Genomic DNA, 13,809 nt, shown 5'->3' with positions numbered 1-13,809 from the left:
TACCCCGAAGAGAAAACAGGAAAAGCCTCAATGTCAACGCATCCTCGGACACGTTTGTCTACTTGCTACCCCAACATGTATCCACGAACCCCTTCAAGTGCTTGTAGGCATTTTGATTGGAGGCACCCTTGAAATAACCTCTTTGCTCGAGCAAGGTCAGCATAACATTTGTGATTTGAAAGTTCCCCGCCCGGATTCGGGGAGGAACAATAGCAGTAGCGTATCCTTGATTTGGTAAAACTCTGGGAGCCACTCTCGGCAGTGCCGGAGGAGGGTCTGGAATGTTGTTGTTCTCATTTGTATTTATATTGACATGTCGGCCTCTCCGTGGAAGTTGAGGTAAGACCTCATCTTGTTCTAGATCCTCTACCTCCTCCCCCTCTATCACATTACCGAGAGGGTCATTTGCATTAAGAGCCATTGTACCTGATTGATCGACACAAACAAAATTAGTAAACAAGAAGGAAAGAGAAGCAAAACACAATTCTAGCTACACAAATAGTCAACACCGTAAGCTCCCCGGCAACGACGCCAAAAAGTTGATCGCGGCGAACTCAACCTTACATAACGGTAGGAGGAGCGGGCGCTAATACTTTTACCCGAATAGTGGTTTCGGGGTCAATTTCCACAGGGAGCTTGGAATGGAGTTGCGTATTTGTTTAGACTAGGAATGCGTGTTTGCTCCTAATTGTACTTCTACCATTTTTTGGGTTTTTGTTTAATCACTACTATTATCAACTACAAGTTTAAGCTAATTTATGCTAAAAGGGTATGTTCTAAGTTGTGATTAATATAGAGAAAGGCACTAGGGTCGTGGCATCACCTAGGTGGTTAACTAACGGGTAGAGGTTACTAATAATAGATTGACATATTTGGGATCAATGTTATAACCGTGCACATTTGTACTCACTCTCACACCTCTCGGTAGAGAGAGCGATTTTGCCCAATTGACTCTCTCGAGATCAATTGGGTAGGCCAATTAGACCAAGCAACTAGGGTTCAAGTAGGGTGATTACTCTCTCAAGGTTTAACCCGTTAATTGGGACTACCATTTCTCATGGATCCACCCCAATTCCTTGTTGGGTCAATTCTGGGGTCATAGACTCTCTTTCTCAAGAAAGGTCAAGACCCACTAAGCTAGAATCAATGGTTGCAACCATCAATCCTTAATTAAACCATAAGATTAACCCAAATAACAAACACCCAATATAAATCTATCAGTAAGAAGCAACACCCATTAATTACCCACACTAGGGTTGAGCCACAACCCTAGCTAAAGGGTTTAGCTAGACATAATTAAAGCAAAAAATGAAGAAATAGAAGATGAAACAACCATATTAATTAATTGCTAATGCTAAACTACAATAATCTATGATGAAACTAAGCTAAAATGCCCAAGATAGGCCAACACATAAGTCTCACGAGTGCAGCAGCTGTCAGTTATACAAAACTTCACCTAAAAATAGTAAAATGTTCTATTTATAGTGGGCTGAAAAAACTGGACAAAAATGCCCCTGCAGGGTTAATGCGGACCGCACAAAGATGGCACGCGGCCGCACTGGGTTGTTTGACCTCTGAATCTTGCTCTCTGAAAATGGTGATGCGGACCGCACAAAGTTGGGGTGCAGCCGCATGAAAACTGGCGCGGACCGCACAAAGTTGTTGTGCGGCCGCATGAAATGTTTTGCAGCTTCTCTAAACTTGGTGATGCAGACCGCACAAAGTTGGGGTGAGGCCGCATGAAAACTGGCGCGGACCACACAAAGTTGTTGTGCGGCCGCATGAAAGGTTTTGCAGCTTCTCTAAACTTCGCTGATGCAGGCCTCGTGACCATTGAGTGCGGCCGCATGGGAGAGAGCGCGGGCCGCATGAAGTTGGACGTGGCTGCGTAGCAAAATTGTGCGGCCGCATGAGTGAGACGCGGGCCGCATGAATTGGGATGCGGCCGCATGGGGCATGGCGTGTAAGTTCACAGTCTCTGAACTTCTATGGTGCGGTCACATGACATGATGGTGCGATCTGCACCAAGTTCTGAATGTCTTCACTCTACTGATCTTTAGCACTTGAGCAGGTTTCACTCCAATTTGAGCCAATCTTTGACGATTTGTCACTTTATAGCTCAAACCTGCAATCAAGCACAATCTGTAAGCTTTTTGGGACTATTTTGTAGCAATTTACACTCAATGCGCACGCAAGTATAGGTATAAAACATGTTAAAATCCTACTTATCAGCCACCTAGGATTATGACTACTTAGTCATTTTTCTAAGTTTGTGGCTTCTTGCCATATTGGCAGGGGGAGGGGTTAATTTATTAATTTTTTATCCACTTATTAGTTAACTGGGTAATGTCCTATTACCCGGTAATTAATCAATTACCCGCATAATTTAAAAATTACCACAAATTACTTAAAATTCTATTTATTTTTAAAATACTTCATATATACTTTATATTTTATACTACTGTGATCATATGGTACCTTACATGGTACTAGTTCATAATTATCGGGTATTATCGCTCGACCCGTATTTTATTCCAAATTGGCCACTTTCAACGAAACTCATTTTCTTTAATCTGTGTACCCCTTTATCCTTCATAACACTTGTTTATCACTTGTTATAAATAGCGTAAATACGTTAACGTTAAGATGATCTCATCCCCGAATCTACGTCAATTAACCGAAAACGAAACTTTTAACGTACGAAAATACGAGATGTAACATCCTTCCCCCCTTAGAAACATTCGTCCTCGAATGTTCAACTCCACGTGATCTATGTAACTTTTGGCAGGGTCGCCGCTATAATAACACCACTACCAATTCTCCTCGTAGAAGCTTAATAATCCAACGCCACACAGGATCACAATTATGAATAATGACCTTGGCATCACAAGACCAACGACAATAGCCAATAAAAGAATTTGTACACGTACCTTATGATTATGACGTCTCAGTCGGACCCTTCTCTTGAGGAGGAAATAAGTAGGGATATTTAGACTTCATATTTTCCTCGGCCTCCCAAGTCATTTCTTCCACATTGTTGTTTCTCCAAAGTACTTTCACGGAGGCTACCTCTTTACTCCGTAGCTTACGGATTTGTCAGTCTAGAATGGCAACCGGAATTTCCTCGTATGACATGTCCTCTGTAATCTGTACATCATTTCGGGGGACCACTCGGGTAGGATTGCCAATGTACTTCCATAACAAAGATATGTGAAAAACTGGATGGACAGACTCCAATTCCGAGGGCAATTCTAACTCATAAGCTACTCGGCCTACTCTCCGAATGATCCTATAAGGCCCAATATACCGTGGGATATGTTTGACTTTCTTGCCAAACCTCATCACACCCTTCATAGGCGACACTTTTAAGAATACCCAGTCATCAACCCCGAACTCTAATTCTCGTCGCCACACGTCAGAATATGACTTCTGACGACATTGAGCTGTCAATAGTCGATCCCGAATAAGCTTTACTTTTTTTTCTAGGGCTTGCTGAACCAGGTCTGGCTCATATAGTCCAGATTATTTAACATCAAACCACCCTATAGGCGACCTACACTTCCGTCCGTAAAGAGCTTCGTATGGAGCCATCTGAATACTAGAATGGTAGCTATTATTATATGCGAACTTAACATGCGACAGATGATCATCCCAGCTACCTTTTGAAGTCTATTACACAAGCTCGTAACATATCCTTCAGTGTCTGAATAGTACACTCAGCCTGTCCGTGTATCTGGGGATGAAATGTCATACCAAGACTTACTTGAGTCCCCAATCCTTTTTGGAAGGACCTCCAGAAGTTAGCTGTAAATTGAGCTCCCCTATCCGAGATAATAGATACAGGGACACCATGCAATCGTACTATCTACTTAATATAAAGCCTTGCATAATCCTCTAAGGAATATGTAGTTCTAATGGGCAGAAAATGGGCTGACTTTGTAAGCCTATCAACAATCACCCATATCGAATCGAACTTATGCTGGGTACAAGGTAAGCCTATGATAAAGTCCATATTGATTATTTCCCATTTCCAAGTCGGAATTTCCATAGCCTGCAATAATCCACCGGGTTTTTGATGCTCAATCTTAACCTGTTGACAGTTAGGGCACTGAGCAACAAATTCTGCTATATCCTTTTTCATTCGGTCCCACCAATATACTTCCCTAATATCATGATACATCTTTGTTGCTCATGGATGCATAGAATAACAAGAATAGTGAGTTTCTCCCATAACCTGTCGACGCAGCTCTGCAACATTAGGCACATATAATCGCCCTTGATATCTGAGGACCCATCTTCTGTAATTTCAATTGGTGTCTTCTCCTTCTGAAGAGTGGTATCCCTATAATGAACTAGCACAGGATTCTTGTATTGGCGTTCCTTTACTTCAGTTACTAAAGAGGACGTTACCGTATCTTGAAGAGTAATTCCAATATCACCCGAGTCCAGTAATCGAACTCCAAAACTAGCTAGTTGATGAACCTCATGGGCTATTCCCCTCTTTTCTGGCCATAAATATGACAGGCTACCCATAGATCTACTTCTGAGGGCGTCGGCTATTACGCTCGTCTTCCCCGGATGGTATAAAATATCAACGTCATAGTCTTTAAGTAGCTCCAACCATCTCCTTTGACGTGTATTCAATTCCTTTTGCTTGAAGATGTACTGGAGGCTCTTATGATCCGTATAGATATCAACATGAATGCCATACAAGTAGTGACTCCACATCATTAGTGCCTGAATCACCGTGGCTAACTCTAAATCGTGGGTTGAGTAGTTCTTCTCGTGCTTTCTTAGTTGTCTAGAAGCATAAGCCACAACCTTACCATGCTGCATCAGCACACAACCCAATCCAATACCTGAAGCGTCGCAATAGATAATATAACCATCGGTCCCTTTTGGGAGCATTAGAATCGGTGCTGAAGTTAATATGTCCTTTAATGCCTGGAAACTCCGTTCGCAAGCATCAATCCATTGAAACTTTGCTCCCTTCTAAGTCAACTTAGTTAAAGGTGCTGAAAGGGAAGAAAATCCTTCCACAAATCTCCTGTAATAACCTGCCAAACCGAGAAAGCTACGAACCTCCGTCAGTGTTGTGGGTCTAGGCCAAGTCTTTACTGCCTCAGTCTTTTGTGTATCCACCCAGATGCCTTCACCTGAAATTATATGCCCAAGGAAAGTTACAGAGTTCAACCAGAATTCACATTTAGAAAATTTTGCATACAACTTCCCTTCTTGTAGAACTTTGAGCACAGTGCGCAGATGACCAGCATGCTCATCCTCTAAATGAGAATACACCAATATATCATCAATAAATACAATTATGAACAGATCTAAAAAGGGACTGAACACATGGTTCATCAAATCCATGAATACTGCTGGGGCATTGGTCAGACCGAATGGCATAACCCAAAACTCAAAGAGCCCATATCTAGTCCTGAATGCTGTCTTTGGAATATCTTCATCCTTAACCCTTACCTGATGGTACCCGGACCTCAAGTCTATCTTTGAAAAACACTTGGCACCTTGCAACTGATCGAATAAATCATCAATTCTCGAGAGCGGGTACTTATTCTTGATCGTCACCTTATTCAGTTGTCTATAATCAATACACATTCGTAAGGAACCATCTTTCTTCTTCACAAACAAAATAGGTGCTCCCCACGGTGACGTACTAGGTCTGATAAAGCCTTTTTCAAGTAAGTCCTTTAGTTGTTCCTTTAACTCTTTCAACTCTGCAGGGGCTATTCTATAGGGAGGAATAGATATTGGGTGAGTATCTGGTAGTAGGTCAATAGAAAACTCAATTTGTCGCTCTGGCGGGAGACTCGGAAGCTCATCGGGGAAAACATCGGGAAACTCATTCACCATAGGGATGGACTGAATGGTTGGTGACTCTACTTCCACATCCTAAACCCAAATTAAGTGATAAATACAGCCCTTTCTGATCATCTTCCTTGCCTTGAGATAGGAAATAAATCTACCTCTCGGCGATGCCGTGTTACCTTTCCACTCCAAAATAGGCTCCCTTGGAAATTGTAATCAGACTATCTTTGATCTACAATCAACGTTGGCATAACAAGAAGCCAACCAATCCATACCCATTATAACATCAAATTCTACCATATCTAACTCGATTAAGTCTGCTACGGTAGGTCGACCATGAACTACTATTATACAACCCCTATATACTTGCTTAGCTATCACCGAGTCCCTAACAGGTGTATATACCTCAAAAGGTTTGACAATTCAGGTTTTATTCCAAACGTACCAGCAACTAGCGAAGTAACGTATGATAAGGTGGAACCTGGGTCAATCAGTGCATATACATCATATGAGGAGACTGATAATATACCTGTAATAATATCAGGCGATGACTCCTGGTCCTATCGTCCTGCTAACGCATAAATGCGGTTCTGAGGACTGCTCGAGCTAGATGCTCTACCTTTGCCTCTACCACGACTCATTGGTGCTTGGGGACCTAGCCTAGGGGGCGTACTGATGATGACGAACTAGCTGCAGATCTCGACGGCTGAGTTATGATTGCATCACCTCTCATCGAACAATCCCTCATAACGTGGCCCAGATAACCACAAGTATAACAAATACCTAATCCCATACAGCACTACCCGGTATGCTGCTTACCACATTAAGTATATCGTGGCAAGGATGGCCTCATCTGATTTGACTCACCCCTATACCGAGAACCTGAGGCCCTAAAATTCTGACCAGACCCTGAATATGAAGAACGATCAAATCTCTTACCGCCAAATTGAGGGGGCGCGCTAGCCAAGGGCTGGGATGGATACCTCGAGTATTGTTGCATCTGACCACCTCAAAACTCACCAGAAAGACCCAAAGACCTCGCTCTCTTTTTCTGGGCCCTATCATGCTCACGATTGGCCCTCTGTTTCTGTTTATGCTCCTCTACACCCTGAGTGTATGGCTGAATACGAGAAATATCCATGTCTGGCTGAAGTGAGACCGACATACAATCATTAAGCAAGTAAGGCTCTAATCCCATCATGAACCGGTAACCCGATCCTCCATCTTAGAAACAATTGTGGGAGCATACCTATCCAACGAATCAAACTGAAGATTGTACTCCCAAACACTCATGTTACCCTACCGAAGGGTCAAGAACCTATTAACTCTGGCCCGTCTAAGCTCTGGTAGCAGATAATGAGGAAGAAAAGCTTCTGTAAACTCCTGCCACACCGCTGGAGGGGCATCCTCACCTCTGGACAATTCCTAATACTCGTACCAATTAACTGCAACATCTCGGAGTTATAGGAAACTAGCTCAAGTGACTCAGTCGCAGTGGCCTTCATTACCCGTAACGTCCTCTGCACTCTATCAATAAATACCTGAGGGTCCTCGTTTGGATCTGCTCCAGTGAATACCGGAGGGTCTAAATTAATAAAGTCATGAATCCTCGCACTCACGGACCTATCTGCATGACCAATACCTACTTCTTAACGCCGAGACTGTGCGACTACTAATTGGGTCAATAACTAAATAGCATCTCTCATCTCCTAACCCGGCACATCCGATTGAGGTGCTGAATGTATAGGGGCGGGCGCTGTAGCTGGTGCCCCTTGGAGCTCTTCTGGAAAAGGTAGGGTATGTGAAGTCTGAGATGGAACCTCACCATGAGATTCTCCCCGAGCCCTGGTAACTCGTGGCGCTCGACTAGTAGTCTCCCCAGCCACGGACTTTCCCGTCTGGGGGGCCATACTCTTTGGAGGCATCGCTAAAAATATAACGTATCGTTAGGAACATGAATTTTTGCATCGCACGATCTGAGATAAAGAGGAGGATAACATCCTATATGTCCTGTAGCCTCCTGTTTATAAGTGTGGTGCACGACACACTCATAAACAAGACTCTACTAGACACAGTCTGTAGACAACCCTAGGATAGAATTGCTCTGATACCACTTTTGTCACGACCCAAACCGATGGGCCGCGACGGGTGCCTGAGTCCTACCTGTCAAACACCCATAAGCATGCTTCTAAGATATGAACCTGAATAACATCTGAGGCATTACGAAATTAACATATGTGAAGGAAACTTGCCATCAAGGCATATGTTTCTGTTAGAGGTCTATGGACAGTATGTCTAGTTGGGCTATATGTGGCCTTGTTGGCCTTCACTAATTGAAACATAGCTGTACAAAGACGGGACTGAGCCACGTCATACCCATATATATATATATATATATATATATATATATATATATATATATATATATATATAATGTATCGTACCAAAATCAAAAGCAGCTCCAGATCAAATGGAGCATGCCAACTCTCGCTGATCAGGGATCTTAAGAAAGAGGACCGTTAGCTTACCTACCTGCACCTGCGGGGCTAAAGTGCAGGCCTCGTGAAATAGGGTATCAGTACAAAAAATGTACTGAGTATGTAAGGCATGGAAATTAGTACGTGAAAGACATAGATGAAACATGGATTATAGAAGCACGTCTTTAAATCTGAATAACTTTATAAATTCTAAATCATTTATAATGTCATGCACTTCGTATAAATGTCATGCCATGCATAGGTGTAGGTGTACGTTATCATCAAGCCACTGAGGGCATCCCATCATATCGTCTCGGCCACTGTTGGCAACATCTTCAACATATACCAGCTGATCAGGTGGTGGTACGTATGTAACGCCGTAACCCTTTCCCATATCCCATATACATATATTTACGCATATATAATGCCATCTGGTCATGGGTCAATGCAGCTCGAGAAGGTCCCTCAATTCCTCGGCAGCACCTCGAGGTGCATTTAGTTGTCTTACATGAGACGAGGGCTATTCCCCACTCCATGGCATGACACCTTTCGCTCATCCATTCCGCCCGTCCAGACGCGGCGCCCTTTCTCATTATCATCTACCGCCCTTTCTTTCCTCCCGGCTATTCATGCATGAAGATCGTCGTATGTATGCTCGACTTCGGTTGCCGGTGCTATAATAGGTAGAAGTACATTATGGCAGGATCAGTCACCCGGGCAAACAACCCTCCTCCAAGAAGAATTGTGCTATGCCCCCCCGATCCCTATAGAGCGAAAGAGCTGCCTGGTGATCCCTAGGTTGCAGCACGTCCGGTCGTTAACTCCTCGCGCCGCTGCCGCCGTTTCTAGGACCGACCGACGCCTCACCTGCACAGGTACCTACGTAGTGTAGTCTCGGTCGCACATTCAACATAGCGTTCGGACTCATGTGCCTTCCAGAACCAGGGGTATTCGAGCCTGCTGCGTACGATTAGCCAGCCTTGCGGCGGCAAAAGGATTAGACGTCCCCCCATGCTACGGTTCCCTGCGGTCCAAACCCGGTGCCGCTTTAGGTTAGGGAGCTGGACGATAATAGCTCCTCCGCATCCCAAAGCGCGCTGCCCTCCTAGGCGCGCAACACTAAGTAATCCAAGCCAACCCACATTACTGACTAACGGTGGATAATCATATTTCTTAGAGGTACTAAATACAACTCCATGAATGAGCAAAATGAAGGTTGCATTAATGATAAAGATCTCTGGGGAAACCGCTAAAAAAAGATTGAACATGTGGGAGGATCCGAACGAATTCTGCTTTCATTTCCCCCGTATGGAGCACTGAGTTACTTACGTTACGGTCTTCAGCAGGCAGGCTGCACTCTAGGCGGCTAGGAAGGCTCGCTAGACCAGCAGCCAGACCAAGAATGAATGTGTAATGATGGTGATTCCACACCAGGCTCAATAAAAAATTGAATGTAGAAAGGGGATCCTAAACTAAAAAGGAGTCCATGACCCCTTTTTAGAGCGTATAAGGGGAGGTCGAATTCCAAACCTTTTCTCTCGAGTATACCCATTACCAAAAAATATACGTCACTTTGGGACACATGCGCATAGCCGCCGCGCGTGGCTAAAGGTCAACCAAAAAAAAGAGCTCAAACTCTTTTTTTTTTTTAGTTCCACTGAGAAAGTCTTTTCTTATAAAAGACGCCACTCTACGAGGGAAGATGCAGATAAAAGGCCAATCGCCTGATGTCAGCTTCTACGGCATAAGCTTTAGATCTATCAACGAATAATAAACATTTTATAAGAAAAGATAAATTTTTTGTTGAAATCTCAAAGAAAGGTATAGGTGAAATTTGGAATAGTCATTTCAATCTTTTTCTTCCAATTCTAAGAAAGAAAAATCCCGAAAAATCCGTCAATAAATGACGAACTCCATTATACAGATGATAGGACAGGGCTAAGGCAGTAATCTCGACGGAGATTAGGATGAGCTTTGATGAATAAAAGAAGAATTGGTAGAAATTCTCATAGGTGAAGCAAATCAAACCAATTTTCAGACAAAGAAGATAAAAAAAGAAAACTATAGTGGCTAGGAAAGCTCCGGAGATTCTATGGGAAATTGAAAACGTCGAAGTAAGCTGTGGCTTATAAATAGGAAGATGAGGAGATAAGGGGCGAAGGATATTCATGATATTCAGAAAGATTTATGTTCATTCGCTCTGCTCGCAGAGCGGTATACCGAAAAAAAGAAGCGACTACCTTACTTAAGCAATTCTTCTTATTCTTATTCTTTCTTAGTTGAAGTTCCTATATTGGTTTTTTCTTTCTTTTATGAATGTTATAACTCCTAATTCTTTGGTAGCGGACCTCTTTGATAGTTCGACCCTTATCCCCCGTCTAACTCAACTATTCGACTGTACGGCTATTGTGATTGCGAGAGAAAGGAGGGATGGCGCCTTCCTTTACCATCTGGCGGTTGAAAACAAAAGTGCTTCCAGGTACACGGCTGTTAGGCTCATCCAAGGCGTATTTACGGAAGTAGCAGGGAACTTGACCGTCAAGTTTGAAAAAAGCTGGCCAAGCCTGTGTCACTTTCTTACGTCAGGAGAAAGGGAGATCAAAGAAGTATGGGGCCGATACGCGAAGGATCAAATCATAGAGATAGCGGATCTTAAGAGGCGGAAGAAAAGGAACCTCGGCGACCCAGAGATCGCGGAGTCCGCGCCCGTGCCGAAAGTGAAGAAGCTTTCCTCTCCTTTCAGTCGAGCATGCCCGCCCTTTAGCACTTCCCTTCCCGAAGTGGGAGTAGGAGAAAGGAAAGCGCACTCGATCAATTACCATGCCGTGTCGTAAGACAAAAAGTCACCCGCAGGTGCTTTTGACCTTGACCGAGTCTTTTCTAGTACGGACCTGGCGGAGTGCTTTAACATAGGCGGATGTGGGACACAGAAAGAATAGATTCAGGTGCTCCTGAGTCAAGAGATTCTTCTCCCTAAGTAGCATTCTTGTAAGTACAGAAGGAATTCTCCTGTCTCTGAAAAGATAAAGCTAAAAGCAATCTCTGGTATAGATATTGATATTGACCCGCCTCTACGGGAGGTGGGTGGGGATCAAGAGAAGCAAGGCCGGGCACATCATACTCTTCAGGGATTGTGTCATGTCAATTTTCATAGTGAATTTCTTGCGTATCCACCCTGAAAGCGAGAGCTCGAGGCGGTGGGAAAGGAGAATCAACAAGATAGGATGCTCTGTCCCAACTAACAAGAGTAGGAAGATTCCAGCTTTGAATCTTGTGCTTGACGGTGATCATTTCTGCCACGTCGTAACAGTCTTTAGTGCTTTCTGTTTCAATGGTTTGGAACCCTTCTTACTTTCTTTATTATATCGGGGAATTTTTGCTCTTGGTCCGCTAACTCCATAAAGGGCTGGTGGGTGGGGGTAGAGCCTCTAGCGCCAATGTCGATGAATCAAAGGTGTCTGTTTATGGTATGGAATAGGAAGAGCAAGAATGGAACCGCTATCGCTTGTCCTATCATCCGCGATGAGCTTCTTTCATTCGTCAGTATGGGGTAGGTAGAGTCCTTTGCTCGTATGCTTGGCATTACTATAGTCGCACCAGTCTTCCTTCCTTTTTAGTGCACATGAAACGGAAACCCTAATAGAGACTACCCACACGGTGATCAAAACTCTTCCTTCTCTGCTTCACTGTCAATTGATTGGCGCATGAACGAAGCTGTAACGGAGCATGTACGCGACGATCAAACACGGCTTTGCCAGCTGCCTGTGATAGGAAAAAGAAAACTTGATCAGATAGTTCGTGCGGGGCATTTCCCACCTCGCCTTTGATGGACATTCAAAAGGATCTGCTAGGCTGTCTTACATGTCCCAAAAAGCAAGCAAAGGGGCTCCTTTCCTTCCCCATGTGGAAGAAGTGTACACACAGGGGGCCTACAACCTCGACCTCAGTATGAAAAGCATGACGGAATCGACGGTGGTCAATCTTCCTTCTTCTTTGGCATCTCGACTGGGGAGCATGAAAACAAGACTGGAAGAGGGCTCAGGTATCAACGTCCTTAGCCCGCATTGATCAATATCAATAAGAATAGCAGTCGTATAGGTATAGGTTAGCGCTTCCTTGCTTGCATCCTTTCCTCTCTTTCTTAATGAAATAAATATAGATGTCTCGACTGCCGAATCCTTATCCTGCAAACAACTCGATTCTGTTGATTCACTGTCCATTTGTCCTTAAACCGGATGTTTGGTCAACGACTTTGATATTCCTTCACACAAGGTTTTTAATCCTTCTCCCCCGCTTAGGACAGAAAGGGGAAGTAGCGAGATTACGATTCATTCGATTGGCAGGTCCAATCGAAGGAAGTCGCTCCAGCAGCTTTAGTACTTAGTACTTAGTTAAGGCCCCAGCCCTTCGCCCGGTTCTTCTCCGGCTCCACCAGCAGCCTTTATCAGCTGCTATGGTTCCCTTCCCGCAATGCGAATCTATATCTCTTTGCGATTCACAGTGCTCTTCGCAATCTCGATCCTCGCAATGCTCTGCAACCCGAGGGTGAGCGCCATTGAAGGACTGGAAGCAAGCTTCACACCTTCCACAACGGCAACTACACCGTCGACTCCACAAGAACTCCAAGAACACTCGTTCTTCTCTCACACAGCACTCCTCCCTCCGATCTTGTCCCATCTCGGCTTCCACGCGCGTGTCGCCCCTATATGCTGTCACCGACTAGGCTCGGACGGTGGAGGAAGCTGGTAGCATTAGGAGAATTTTCAGCACTTTTATAACACAGAGTCAGCGCGAAGAAAGGCAGATCCATACTAGATCAACGGTTTTCCTTTCTCTTACGAGATTTTCATTTCTAGTTAGAGGAGCAGACCACTCTAACTTACTTTAGAACAATGAGAAATGTAACACTCACCAACTGAAGAACGAATGTGAGCTCGGGAGGAAATGTGCCTCTCCAACTCGTACTTTGCTACAACGATCTTTGTATGTACGGGTATCGATAATGGAAGAGACTAGATCAAATAGGGCAATTCGTAATGCTCTCTTCCTGTCCTAGAATAAGAAAGTTGCTTGTCTGCCGTACTGGCTGCTTCATTGAATGTGTCGATCTGCATTCTATATAAGGAGTTGATTTGCATCCTTGTCTGGCAGTTAGCTAAGCGAGAAGCTGTGATCGAGGAAGCCCCACCCAGTAGTGCCTCTACTCTACTAGTCCTAGTACTAGATACAAGATAGACAGGCCGGTCACCGGTGGCATAAGATCCTTCTCTGCTTGTCTAACTCAAGCCAGCTAGCAGCAATCACTCGAAATAGTCATATGCGGAACACATGCAAGTCCAGATTGAAAGATAAGGAAGGCAAGTCAAAGCGGAAAGAAAGCCTTAGCCGGAGCAGTAGCCAGAGAAGCAAGAACAGCAAGGCAAAAAGTGGTCTCAGGCATTCCAACTGCATGAACGTAAATCTTATCTATGTCACAGGTTTGATGATCGCTAACGCACACAAAACC

The sequence above is a fragment of the Nicotiana tabacum genome, unplaced genomic scaffold, assembly GCF_000715075.1.
Source record: "Nicotiana tabacum cultivar K326 unplaced genomic scaffold, ASM71507v2 Un00020, whole genome shotgun sequence".
Taxonomy (NCBI): domain Eukaryota; kingdom Viridiplantae; phylum Streptophyta; class Magnoliopsida; order Solanales; family Solanaceae; genus Nicotiana; species Nicotiana tabacum.
Note: the sequence above shows the minus strand (reverse complement) of the source record.